Genomic DNA, 13001 nt, shown 5'->3' with positions numbered 1-13001 from the left:
AATGCAATTCAACATGTTCCCCTGAGTATGGGATGAGGGCTTCGTTGTCCTCAGTCAGGACAACCTCCTTAATTGCCTCAGTTTCCTGGGATGCACACACCACCAGGGCTGACACCCTTTTAGACCTGGCTATGAGCAGTACATGAAGAAATTAACTAACTCATTCAAATGACACAAAATGATAAAGCTTAAGTTAGCCCTTCTAAGGCTATGAATTAGCTTGGCACTAACACAGGGACCAGAGCTGTGGGTCTGTGCTCTGAAAACCAGCATTAAATCACTACCTTTATGACTCTTTGTAACCCAGAACTCAGAAGATCTGGAACCAGAACTTGCTTTTTTTCCTTGACGTGGTTCCTTTTCTAAAAAGCATGGAGAAAGGGGCTGGGCAATGTGCATGAATACATTATTTTACTACTACTTACTTCCTTCTTACTTCTTTCACTAGAAACAAGGACACTTTCTTTTTTAACTAGAACTGAACTTCCTCCTTCTCTTCCTTGTGGTGTGGCAAGGAACACGCAGAGATGCTCCTTATGAAGGCAGGCGCACGAAGAGGTGGGGGCTGGGGATGCGTGTTTCTCTTAAAAGTCCATAGAAAGCTGTTCCTTACACATAGAGCAGTTGCTCTTACGAAGGACAAAAACACATTGCTCCTTTCTTTAGATCTGAATGGAGTTAGTTAAGCTTTCAGCCTAAGTGTGAACAAGGCAAAAGAAAGAAGGGCATATCCTGGTTAAGCAACTCTAAGTGAAATAGATGGAGGACAGTGACATCAGTTACAAAATGTTTAGGACTCATTTATGAGAGGGTGTGGTTTTCATTAAGTTCAGGATTGTCATCAAAAAGGAACTTCGCCAAAGGAATAATATTACAGCAAAGTGAATGTGCAATTTCTCGACATCTGGGAAAATCATAGCAACATCCTCACTTCCTTTCAATGCCCAGAAAAAAGTATTCAAACTATTAGCATTCATCAGTCATTTCCAACAGTGTAATTTCTCTAGTGCCTTATGTGTCTGTCCTGAAAGATGAAAAGAGAGGGCCAAGACCCCAAATATCAACTCTTTAAGCTAAACTAACATAACATTGTGAATCACTATACTCCAATAAAAAATAACATTTTTTTTTAATCTTCCAATTTTATTTTATTTTTAAACTTTACATAATTGTATTAGTTTTGCCAAATATCAAAATGAATCCGCCACAGGTAATAACATTTTTTAAAAAACCTCCTGAAGTTCAGATTTCTTTTGTATCATTTGCAAAGATAAGCCACTGTAAAATACAACCGCCATCAGTAACACTTGCCCTAAAGAACCTACTGACATTCTAACTTACGTGTGAAACTTCCCAAGAGATAAGATGAGCCAACAGGGAAATATATATTATGATGGTTCCGAGCCCTAATGATGGAGTCAGATAGAGTTGGCTTCCCGTGCTACTCTGCCACTTACTAATTAATGTTAGAGGACCCTGAGTCATGTGACTTGTTGGAGTCTAGATGCTTTTATCTAATAAAAAGACTAACAGAGCACCTCTCTATCTTTAGTTTGTTGTAAGGATTCAGTTGGAGTGTTGGAGCAGACTGGCTAGCATATGGTAAACACTCAATAAATCCTCACTCAATTATTAGTGGGCTTCCCAGGTGGCACTAGTGGTGAAAAACCCACCCGCCAATGCAGGAGACAGAAGTTCGATCCCTGGGTTGGGAAGATCTCCTGGAGGACGGCATGGCAACCCACTCTAGTATTCTTGCCTGGAGAATTCCCATGGACAAAGGAGCCTGACGAGCCACAGTCCATAGGGTCACAAAGACTCAGACGTGACTGAAGCGATTTAACACACACATACAATTATTAGTAATATTTATTTGGCCAAAAGGTTCGTTTGGGTTTTTCCATTAGATGGTATAGAAAAACCTGAACAAACTCTTTGGCCAACACAATAACATGTTTTTCAATCTCCCAAGCAGTGATTGAGGTTAGTAAAGAAGAAAAAGATTCTTAAGAAAATAATAGATAGAAGCTAAAAATCTCTTCGGAGGCACTCCTACGGCATACTGATGGTTTTCAAATAAAAATTGCTGCCTGTTGATGCCATGGTGTCATCATGACGTGAGATGATCATTGGGGAAAAAAAGAAAAAAGTCAGAAGAATTAAATCTTCATCTACAACAGGGAAAATATGCCCGGAGGGAGCTTAACAAGATAATAAAGACAAGACACAGGGTAAAAAGATGCAGAAGTCTGAAATTCATGTCTGAGAGAGACCTGTCACATGGAACAGTGACAAATATTGGTTCATGGCAAGAGCAGGAGTCCAAAAAATAATAAACCTTCCAGCCATGACTGATGACAGTGTTACACCAGAAAGCTTGTAAGACAACAAATGAGTACATAGCCGTAAATCACTTCACATCAACGCAAGTCCCAATAACTCATGGAAGTCTTTCAGAAGTGTACTACTGTAGCAATTTAGTTCTAAGGATTTCTGGAAGACTTGAAGCAGAGGGTATGCAAGAATGCGAACACCCTGTTCAAAGAATTGAACGTATCATGTATCAAATTGTAGCACCCTCAATTTTCTGTCACGTCATTATATTCTAAATTAATGTTTACGTTGAAATTGATATCTTGATTCCTCAAAGCATACCAAGTGTTTCAGAATTCAAATACACAAATAAAAATTACCCAGTCTAGAACAAGTTCAAAACAAATGTATTTTCCTCCAGAAACTAAGGATAAGATAGCATTCAAGTTGATCACATCCTCACTAATTTGATCAGTGTGTGAGGTTAAATAAATGATCTGGCTTCTCACTTGCCTTTTTTGGCCATAATCTAGCTATGCATTGGAAAAATATAACCAGGTGAGGAAAAAAGAAGGGTGACGGGTCCATTCAAGGTGGAACTGGGGCCAGTTGGGTATAAGCTGAAGAGAGGAGATAATGGAATCAAGAATCCTGAGTTCTACTCTACTCCATCTTCTGTGATAATCTATATGAGAAAAGAAGCTGAAAAAGTATGGACATATGAATATGCCTGCAATGCAGGAGACACAGGTTCAATCACTGGGTCGGAAAGATCCCCTGAAGGAGGAAATGGCAACCCACTCCAGTACTGTTGCCTGGAAAATTTCATGAACACGGGAGTCTGGCAGGCTACAGTCCATGAAGTCACAAGGAGTCCCACATGGCTGAGCACGCACACGTGCACACTCACATATGTATAACTGAATAAATTTGCTGTACACCTGAAACTAACACAACAGTGTAAATCAACTGTAATCCAGTAAAATTTTTGAAAAGTTTTTTTTTTTTAAATAAGGAAAAAAAAAAAAAAGAATCCTAAGTTCTAACGTCAGATGTCACATTAACTTTCATGGTTTCTAAAGTCACTGTGCCTCTTAGAACCAAGACTTTTTGATACACCAAACCAGGAGGTCAGACTAATAATTTCTCAGGTTCCTGCCAACTCTACCATCCTGTGATTTCAGCTGTTCCCCTTGTCGTCCATATCATTCTTTTTGCTGCATCTTTCATCACCATCTTCAGGTCTGTGTGGACACAGGCTACAGATAAGGATTGGGTTGAGAAAGGGACATGAAGCATTTGGAAGAATGGAGAACAAAGCCACAGGCTATATTGCAAAGGAAAAGCCACTTTGTTAATTATTCACCCCTTAGAAGTTGCACTGATTCTTTTGTCATATATGCAATTCTTTGATATCCAGTAACGTGCTAAATTGGAGAAGGAAATGGCAACCCACTCCAGTGTTCTTGCCTGGAGAATCCCAGGGACAGCGGAGCCTGGTGGGCTGCCGTCTGTGGGGTCTCACAGAGTCGGACACGACTGAAACGACTTAGTAGTAGTAACGTGATAAATAGCTGCCGATACAAGTGCGTGAAACGCTAACAGACCCTTGCATACTCCCATATCTGATGACTTTCACAGTAGATATAACTAAGGTGGTCAAAATTCCTGACTTCGTGTATTTGTAACATGCCACAGGTTTCATGGGCTTCCCAGGTGGCGCTGGTGGTAAAGAACCACCTGCCAGTGCCGGAGATGTAAGAGATGCTGGTTTGATCCCTGGGTTGGGAAGATTCCCTGGAGGAGGGCGTGGCAACACACTCCAGTACTCTTGCCTGGAGAATCCCCACGGACAGAGGAGCCTGGTGGGATACAGTCCATAGGGTTGCAAAGAGTTGGACATGATTTAAGCAACTTAGCACACAAGAACACACGGGCCTTCATGCATTCTCCTAAATTGTATTCCTGCTGAAAGTGAAATATTACTTGTGTGGCGCTTCAGATCACAAATTAATTACTCTTAATTATACCATCACTCATTTAATCCCACTCCGACATATTTTGTCTTGGCTGGATCAGTTACTGTGTGTAATTTTACAAATTATTTTTATTCAAAAACAGGGCATAAGGTGAATAGATTTGCATCATGGTTCCAACTCAGGAGTGGATTGACATTCTGCTACAATATATCTTTACTATTTGCGGGCTGAGACTGGTCACTTTCTTAAGCTTCTCCATATTTTCTCAGCATCCACTTACAGGACAAACTCTTGGTTTTCTCTTCTGGGCCTTTTATTTTCATAAAGAAAATAAGTTCTTACTATCTATTAATAAAGACACTTTTTAAACCTAACTGGGATATATTCAAGGTCCTAAGTCATCCAACTTTGTGGGCTCACTTTTTCTATAATGTTAAAATAACCTCAGCCCTTATCACACATTACATGTAATTACTACAGGAAGTCCAGCACCCTTCTTAATGAAGTAGAAAACAATATGATTATAAATCTTTATTTGTGTTACATATACAGATATGATCCATGATACTTGCTCACTCACAAACTGAGTGACCTACAGCTGACACAAATCTCACAGGTTCTGCAGTTTCATTCATAGTAAGTTTTTCAACTTTTTTTTTGACTCACCAAACACATGTATTTTAGCTTGCATTTCATTTAAACTCAATCCTCATAACCTTATGAGGTAGGTGTTATTATGACCCCAAGATGGGGGTCCAGAAAGGTTCAATAACTAATTCAAGGTCACTTGTCACTGGTAACAGAGCCAAGACTTGACTTCAGCTCTACCCACAAAGCCTCCTTGAAATATACTCTTTAGCAAAATTAGAGATGGCTACATGGCAGGCACCTCGTGATTCACTTTCAAATCACTGATATCGCAAAATTACATTCACACACACCTCAACATGCTGGTCACGACTCCATGTCAGAAATGACGCTACAGGTGGTGATAAGGATGCAGCTGGACCCGGAAACAATTATATATGAAAAAGACACCTGTAACTATAAATCCAAAAAATATCTGTGTCTATTAAGTAAGTGCAGAAGTTATTTATATTTATTTCTTTATAGACTAAACTATGACTGGATTTGCCTGCAAATTATGAATATTAAAACTGGCTTTTAAGTTTTTGCTTTCCACTGTTTTTTTGACTATCATAAAGATCATCACACTGAAAAACTATTTAATCTTCGGCCTCTACCTACCTGTCACCTGTTAATACCTTTCATTTGACTGCAGGTCCAGTATTCTTGCCTGGAGAATTCCAGGGACAGAGGAGCCTGGTGGGCTATAGCCCATAGCATCGCTGAGCGACTGACACTTACTTGAATAAAATGTCCACTGTCTCATGCTATCTTCGACTTTGGTAAAGACATAAACACCATTATTTACACTGTGAATTTAAAGCAAGTTTCTGATTTTGGTGTCAGGTCATTTCGATTAAAAAAATATATATTTTTTCTTTGTAGGAAAAAAAGATTTTTAAAAATTTAAAGATTATGAGGTTAAAATGTCTTCAAATACAAAAAAGCATTTCCAGCTTAATCCATTACTCTTCTCCCCTTTCATGCTGGGCCTGGAAAGCAGGGTGAGGTAAAGTGTATTCGGGTCTCAACCTCTCAAGCATTTGAGTCCAATTAACAGGTGGATAAGAAATTTATTTTTCTTAATTGAGTTATATGTCTGGGATTTATTTAGTGGTTTTGAGGGAGACTAGAAAACAGGATTGCAAATAGGGTGGGAAAATAAGCCAGAAAAACCAAGATAATTTCCAGTTGAATTATGACCTCAAATGGATTCCGGAGAATGGAATTTCCATAATTCACAATCCTATTATGGGCTATTTCTGGAGCCTTGGGGGCTGAGGGTAATATCCTCTGTAGAGTTCTAAACATATTTCCTGCCCTGTTAGTTTTTGCTCTGCATCCCCCATTTCACTAATTAATTGTATTTTATATGCTAACAACTTCCTAAAAGGAATTGAGGTGGCTTGTTACAAATGCCAGAGAAATAGAATCATTAACTGAAGGGGAACAACAGGGAAAAAGAGCTATATTATTAAAGGAAGAAATAGTGGGACCAGGATACCAGTCTGAGAATAATGATGACAATTGAGCAGAAATACATGTAAGTTTCCACATTCCCTGCAGTCACTGAAAACATGTTTACACCATGTGGTGAAGATCCCTAAGAGTAAAACATCTAAACAAGCTCCAGAAGAGCAATTGCCAAGAGAAAATACAGTCAGATCATAGAAAATTTGATGGAGGTGACAAGACATAGTTGTCACTCAAAACAGAGGACAAACATTCTATTAAAAGGAAAATGAAAGGGTCCTAATAATAGAGAAGTTAACACAACTGGAAATGTTTGTTCCCTATGAATAAGCCCTTCCTTCAGAGCTTTCAGGATGCAATATTAATTCCAGACAGGGGCAGGAAATAACCAAATGTCACCCAAATGATCTGGAAGTTAACGTAACCTCCTAGCCTATGATTTACTTTCAAGAAAACAAGTTAGATTCAGCCTGGAAAATTCACTTCCAAAAATGGGAGAGGGAATGAAAAAAGAATATATATGCCCAAGCAGCTTAACTGCCTAGGTCCTACAGAGAGAGTTAGGGTCAATTACAGATGGAAGGAGCAAGAACTGAACATTTGCTTTGGAATCGGTGCTGCCGCCAAGTTCATGGTGGGGGAGCCGGACCACAGAGGCTCCCCGGTGCGGTGCTGGCCGGTTTGGAGCGGCTTTCCCTTGACTTTCGTGGGTCCCGCCCTCGCCAGCACATCTGGCAGGCACCGTCTGGCACTGCACTCGGTCGAGCAGCCCATCAGGCGGGTCTGCTGCCTCCGCCTTGGGGACAATGCGGCTTTTCTTAACCGTCCACGCGCTGGGCTTCCGCGCTCCCACACCGCGTCTGCCGCGCCGCTCTCGGCTAAGTGAAGGACCTGCAGACAGGAGGACATGTCCCAATCCGGGTCTGCTGTCCCAGACCCGCTCCGATGGCATGAGATTTCCGCACCAGGAGAACACATGGGCCTTTGTGCGACGTGCATCTGGAAAACTTCCCGGATCATGCATCTGCCCTGTGATTTACACCTTGCCGAAGAAGGCTGACCTGCAGGAAAGCGAGCGAATCTCTAAGCGGTGGGTGGGCTGGGCTCCCTCCCCCAACCCCTGCTTTCCTCTTATTCTGAGAAACAATCGTGGGTGTTCCCACCTCCCAAAACTCCCTCCCCTGAACGAGGCGGGCGGGGAGCTGCTTCCTGGCTGAATAAAGCTGAAACACCTGTGTGCCAGAAACAGGCAGACGGAGACAGACCCATCTGTGCGGCTCGCTTTACTCGGAGGTTAGGGTGGGAAACTCACATCTGAGCCAGCCGAAGATTCCTTTGGTCCTGATTCTCCCCAGTCCCTTGCAATTCTTTTGCTCAACATTTCTCTCCTCCCGGGCTTCTCTCTACCCAAGGATGAACGTGCCATGCCAAAACCAACCTGGTGCATTTAAAAGGCCTGAAAGGCAGTTGTATTTCAGGGGATATCTCCCTTGCCTACCTTACTCCTCCTGCCCTTTTATGTGGGCTGGAAGGACACCCAGAAAGAAAAGCAAAACCATCTTCAGTGTTCACTGAACCTCTGTAAGCAAAAGCCTGTCCTCCATGCGACGGCTGTGGCTCTTTTGCTCCTGCGAGATGTGCGCTGAGCTTCATTCATTCATTTACTGAGCACCAACCTGCCTGGGGTTGTGCTGAGTCTGGGAGGTGAGACAGCTGGCAAAAAGGCCTCATCAAAGCTGGTGGAAGAGTACAGTAAAAACAGCTGCCCTGTATTGCAAAAATAATATCACATCTCATACGTTGAATGGTATTTCCATTTTTATTCTGGTGCTTGTATTTATAACTGGGTTTCTTTTTCTCTCACATATGGCAAGGTCCATACAGACCATAGAAGAGGCCCAAATTGCTTAGTACAATAGGTGTAACATGTAACTAACATGTGCAGGCAACTAATGAAAGTTTTGTGAAAATAATAAGACATTAAGAGTTGGAACCCATTAGGAGCAGCCCTCTAGTTACTATTATACAAATAAACCTTTCATACAGGTAGCAAAAATGGCCCAGGGTATGGGGAGTGAGTGTATGTGGGGAAGAGATGGGGATTATCAATCAGGGCCCAAATAAATCAGACGGTAATAGTTGTTGTGGGTTTGTTAAAAAGACTTTTTAGATATTAGACTTACAGAAGAGATGAAACTGTACAGAAAATTTCTGCAGATCCTACACTCAGCTCTCCCTAAAGTGAACACCTTGTAAAACCATGATACATGCATTCCCAAATAAGAACTTAACATTGGTACAATGTTAACTCTGTGACAGACTTTATTGAGATTTCACCTGTTTTTCCACTAATGTCTTCTTTTTGTTCTAGGATCTAAGCCAGGATATCACCCTTTCATATCTGAAAACAATTCTGCCCCTTAGGATCTGTAAAGTGCAGAAAAGGAGATAGGAAACAAGACAGAGTGAAAAGGTGGGATTCTGGGATTACTTATGTTTTAATCTACCTTCAAGGAGAACCGAATGCCTTAGAAAAGTGGATTTCCTGACCCCCAACTGTCTTCTCAAACCTGGGCAAGATGAAAGATCAAATACTCTCTTTTTGATAGGTTTGTTAATCTCTAGGGACCCAACAACCAACCACTCTGATGCAGCTCTGAGTATTCTTTCCATTTCACAGATGGGGAAAATGAAGGCCTCGCTGAATATGTGTTTAAGATCACAAAGGCCCATGGAATATATAATAAGACTGAGACTAAGGCTTAATGAGAAATGAGCTCAGCCCTGAAGTCTCTGTTGCTAACCCTTATTACACGAAATGACATTGATTTGCAGAGATACAAGGGAAATGCTTTCACAGGGGAAAATGAGAAGCAGAAACTGAAGATAGAGTCCCTAAGCACGATTGGGTGTGGAGAGGTGGGGGAGAAAGGGTCCATATTCCCGTGGGTGATGAACTCTGGTTGGCACAAGAGCAAAGTCTAGTAATTGTCAATTGGTTTAAGTAGCTAAGTCATGTGGGACTTTCATACGTGTGATGTTTGAAAGCCAGTGACTTGGACTGGCCCATGTGTTCCCTAGACCTTGAAGTCCAAATTACAGTCGAGGCACATTTGGAAAAGACTGGCTGGGTTCTGGACCCAGGAGCCAGAGCTACATACATCAGAGGGACTCACTTCCCAATGCTACAAATTTGTGAGTCCAGCAGAAGCAAACGTGCTGGAACTTTCACAGCAGGTATTACACTGACTGTAAATACCATCCATCTTAGTCACAATTACAAACAGCTCTCCCTTCTGCTCACTCCATCCATCCCCTTCTCTCAGGCAAAAAGCATCAGCGTGGAGCAAAATGTGCTCATTTCTTTGCACCAATAACTCTGCTGTCAGGAAGTGGGACCCTCCCCGGATCAAAGAGGCTTCTTTAGCCTGGCAGCGTGTGGCAAAGGGAACTTTCTCCAAAGCCTCTCTCTCTCAATATTAGGCATTCTTTTATAGTTTCAAATTAACATTAAAGAACAATCACACAGTGATTCAGGGCCCTGACCAACAACGACCAAAAAAATAGGGATACGTCCACAATAACTCTGTAAAATGCACCAACTGGCACATTTTAAATGACTCTTTAGTAACAGAGGAGAGGGAAAAAAAAGCATATGAGGTAAATCCTTCACCGGGTAACTCACCAGGGAGACTGGTAAAAATAAATTGCACAGCTCTAATTTTCCTAGCAGCTTCCACGCTATTCTTTGAAACTGAGTAGGAACCCCTTGGCCTAATCCCAAGAGCCGATCTATAGTAAATAGTGCACACTTAATGCCTAAGTTCCTTTTTAGCACCATTCAGACAGTGACTTCAGCCGCAGAGCTTAGTCATAGCAGACATTTTTGTGGTGAAAGCATTAAACCCACATGCAGCTCTCTTTCTGTGGCCACTGGGGGTCATGCTCCCTTCCCATTAGCTGAATAAATCATAAAGTCGGCTCAGACCACCCAAGGAGCCCGACCAGAGAGCCACAGGCCATGCCTACAGCCGCTTATTTCTTTTCAGAATCTACAAGGGGAAGAAAAAAAAAAGAACAGAAAAAGAAAATCAAGAAAAACAACACCGAGAAACAGACGGACCGTAGGAAATCATTGGATTTTTTTTTTTTTAATGTGATCTCTTTGAGCGTAACCTCAAGACTTGTTTATTTGTTTATTTATTTTGTTCCAACCGGGGAGCCTGATTTAAGAAGAAAAGCAGTGGAAAAATACACACATAGGCATGCCTTTTGTCATATGCTGGAGTGGGCTGACAATTTTTTTTTTTCTCCCCCCACTGTGGATTTTTGAAATGAAGGAAGGCCGCCCTGTGTGGCCGCGCTCTTCAGGTGGTTCTGATAAGACACAACGCAGATGCTCCCCGGGGGGGCTGAGCATCCGGCGAGTTTGTGTGGCCCGTGGGGATTTTAACGAGGAAGCGAACGTGTTGTGTAATTCCCTGGGTCCAGTGATTCACTCCGCCTGGGAGAAGGATGGTCGGGGAGCGAGGTCTGCAGAGTCACGTTCCCATCAATCAGTAAATAAGATAAGAGGCAGGAATTTTAAACACAACTATTAGCAGGCGACTCCCATCGCATCAACAAACCGCAACTCATTATGTTAAGCGGTCTCTGCGGGGGAGGAAGGGGGGAGGTTGGCGAGGAAAAGGAGGAGGCGGCAACTTGAGGGTTTTTTACTTGCATTTTTAAGGAGTGCGCTGAACTTTAAAGAACGCTGCCCAGGTCTAACAGGCAACTGAAATTGGGACCATTTGTCCCTTCAAAACTATTACCCCTCCCTCAAGTAGAGTATGGCCCAAAGGGAAGGACGCTCAAGGCGGATTCTATTGATTTCTGGAAGACTGGGATAGGCAGCATTCAGGATCCTGAAGGAATTTGAAGCAAAATCAGGGTTCAGTCACTTAGGTCTCCGTGAAACGGCCTCCTTTGTGTCTGACAAATTTCTGTGCGTGATCTTGAGACTTGTTTGTAAGTTTTAATTGGTTACTCAAGACAATGAAGTTCTTAAAGTAACAGACAGTATTTAACCTTTGCCTAGCATCAGGAGGCTGCTGTGTTTTTTAATGAGAAACCACACAAAACTGCCTAGATACTCTCCAAAATCTCAGTCTTCAATAGCCCTCTTGCTGCTCAGGAAGGGATAGCCAGTCTGTCCACATAGGACACATTACATGGTGATTTTGTGACTCAGGCCCACCAGGGAGGAGGGCAAGGCCACTTATATAATTTGTGACCTAATATGTGAGTCGTAGGGTCATCGTAAAGCAGTTCTGTCAACAGTCAATGAGTCCTGGAAATCACAGCAAGAGGACAGAGGGGAATCCACCTTGTGATAACCTGCAGCCCATTAAAATGTTGGTAATTAAAGTCTTTATTTACCAGATCACATACAGCTTTAACTGGATTGTAAAAGTCTTCTTGCAGGGTGAACCAAAAGCTGTGTCCACACAGCTAACCCTTCACTCACAAACGTTCACTCATCCTTGTGGAATGACTTTAATTTCTCTTTTTTTCCTGCACGTATTTTCCACATCATTGAAAAATATAACATTCTTGAGCAGATGTTCTGAAGCCTCCTTCCTGAGTCAGAGTGCCTGGAAGAATTAGGCCAACTGTTGCCTGGTGTCTAACTGCTTATCTGTGACCCACCCAACTCCATGTCCCTCCAACCACGCCGCGTAGACAAAGTGGCCCGCATCTGTATCTGAGGGGCTGTTTGCATCGCGGGAGAAGGTTGCTGCTGCTGCTAAGTCGCTTCAGTCGTGTCCGACTCTGTACGACCCCACAGACAGCAGCCCACCAGGCTCCCCCATCCCTGGGATTCTCTAGGCAAGAATACTGGAGTGGGTTGCCATTTCCTTCTCCAACAGGAGAAGGTAAACAACCCCAAAGAAAGTAGTCCAGAAAAAATAAAAGCAGATGAAACTTTTTTTTTTTAATTTGGAAACAGTCGCCTTGTAATATTAATAGACTTTAGTCACTTGGGAGATTAGCACTTGTGCTGTGTAATTGGCAACTTTCTCTCATGCAATTAACCTCTGCCAGAATTAATTGTGTGTGTGTGTGTGTTGCTAAAGCTTTGTGTGTGCATACGGAGGGTCTTGAGGCTAAACTATACTATTTGGATACACACGAGTTGGAAGTTTTTCTCTCTATTGGTTGTTAGGTAAAACATCCAGAAGCTGAAACTGAGTCATAGCGATTAAGACATGAAGTAGATGAAAGCAGATGGAAGCTTTACTTCACAAACAATACTGTTTTAAAAACAAGTCACCTACCTCCCGCCTAACACTGACCACAGTTCTGAAGACAGGATTTGGGGGCCACTACCCGTCTCTCTATTCTTGTCTTGGATTCTGCTCTCTGCTCAGACTGTCTCCTTCCACTTGTCTTGCCTTCTCCCCAAAGTTTCCTTGCCCCCCCTCCATGTAGCTAAACTCTGTCATGATAAAAGCAGCTCCTATAAAACTAGTTACAGGCTATGTGAAAAATCCAAGTTTACGACACAATCAGCATTCCATTTCTTCTCTTGTCTAAAGTGTAAAATTAATGAACAATAATGTCTTC

The sequence above is a fragment of the Bos grunniens genome, chromosome 17, assembly GCF_055505025.1.
Source record: "Bos grunniens cultivar Pamir isolate PY7600 chromosome 17, Bosgru_T2T1.0, whole genome shotgun sequence".
Lineage (NCBI taxonomy): Eukaryota > Metazoa > Chordata > Mammalia > Artiodactyla > Bovidae > Bos > Bos grunniens.
The sequence above is the reverse complement of the archived record's forward strand: the minus strand, read 5'-3'. Positions refer to the sequence as shown.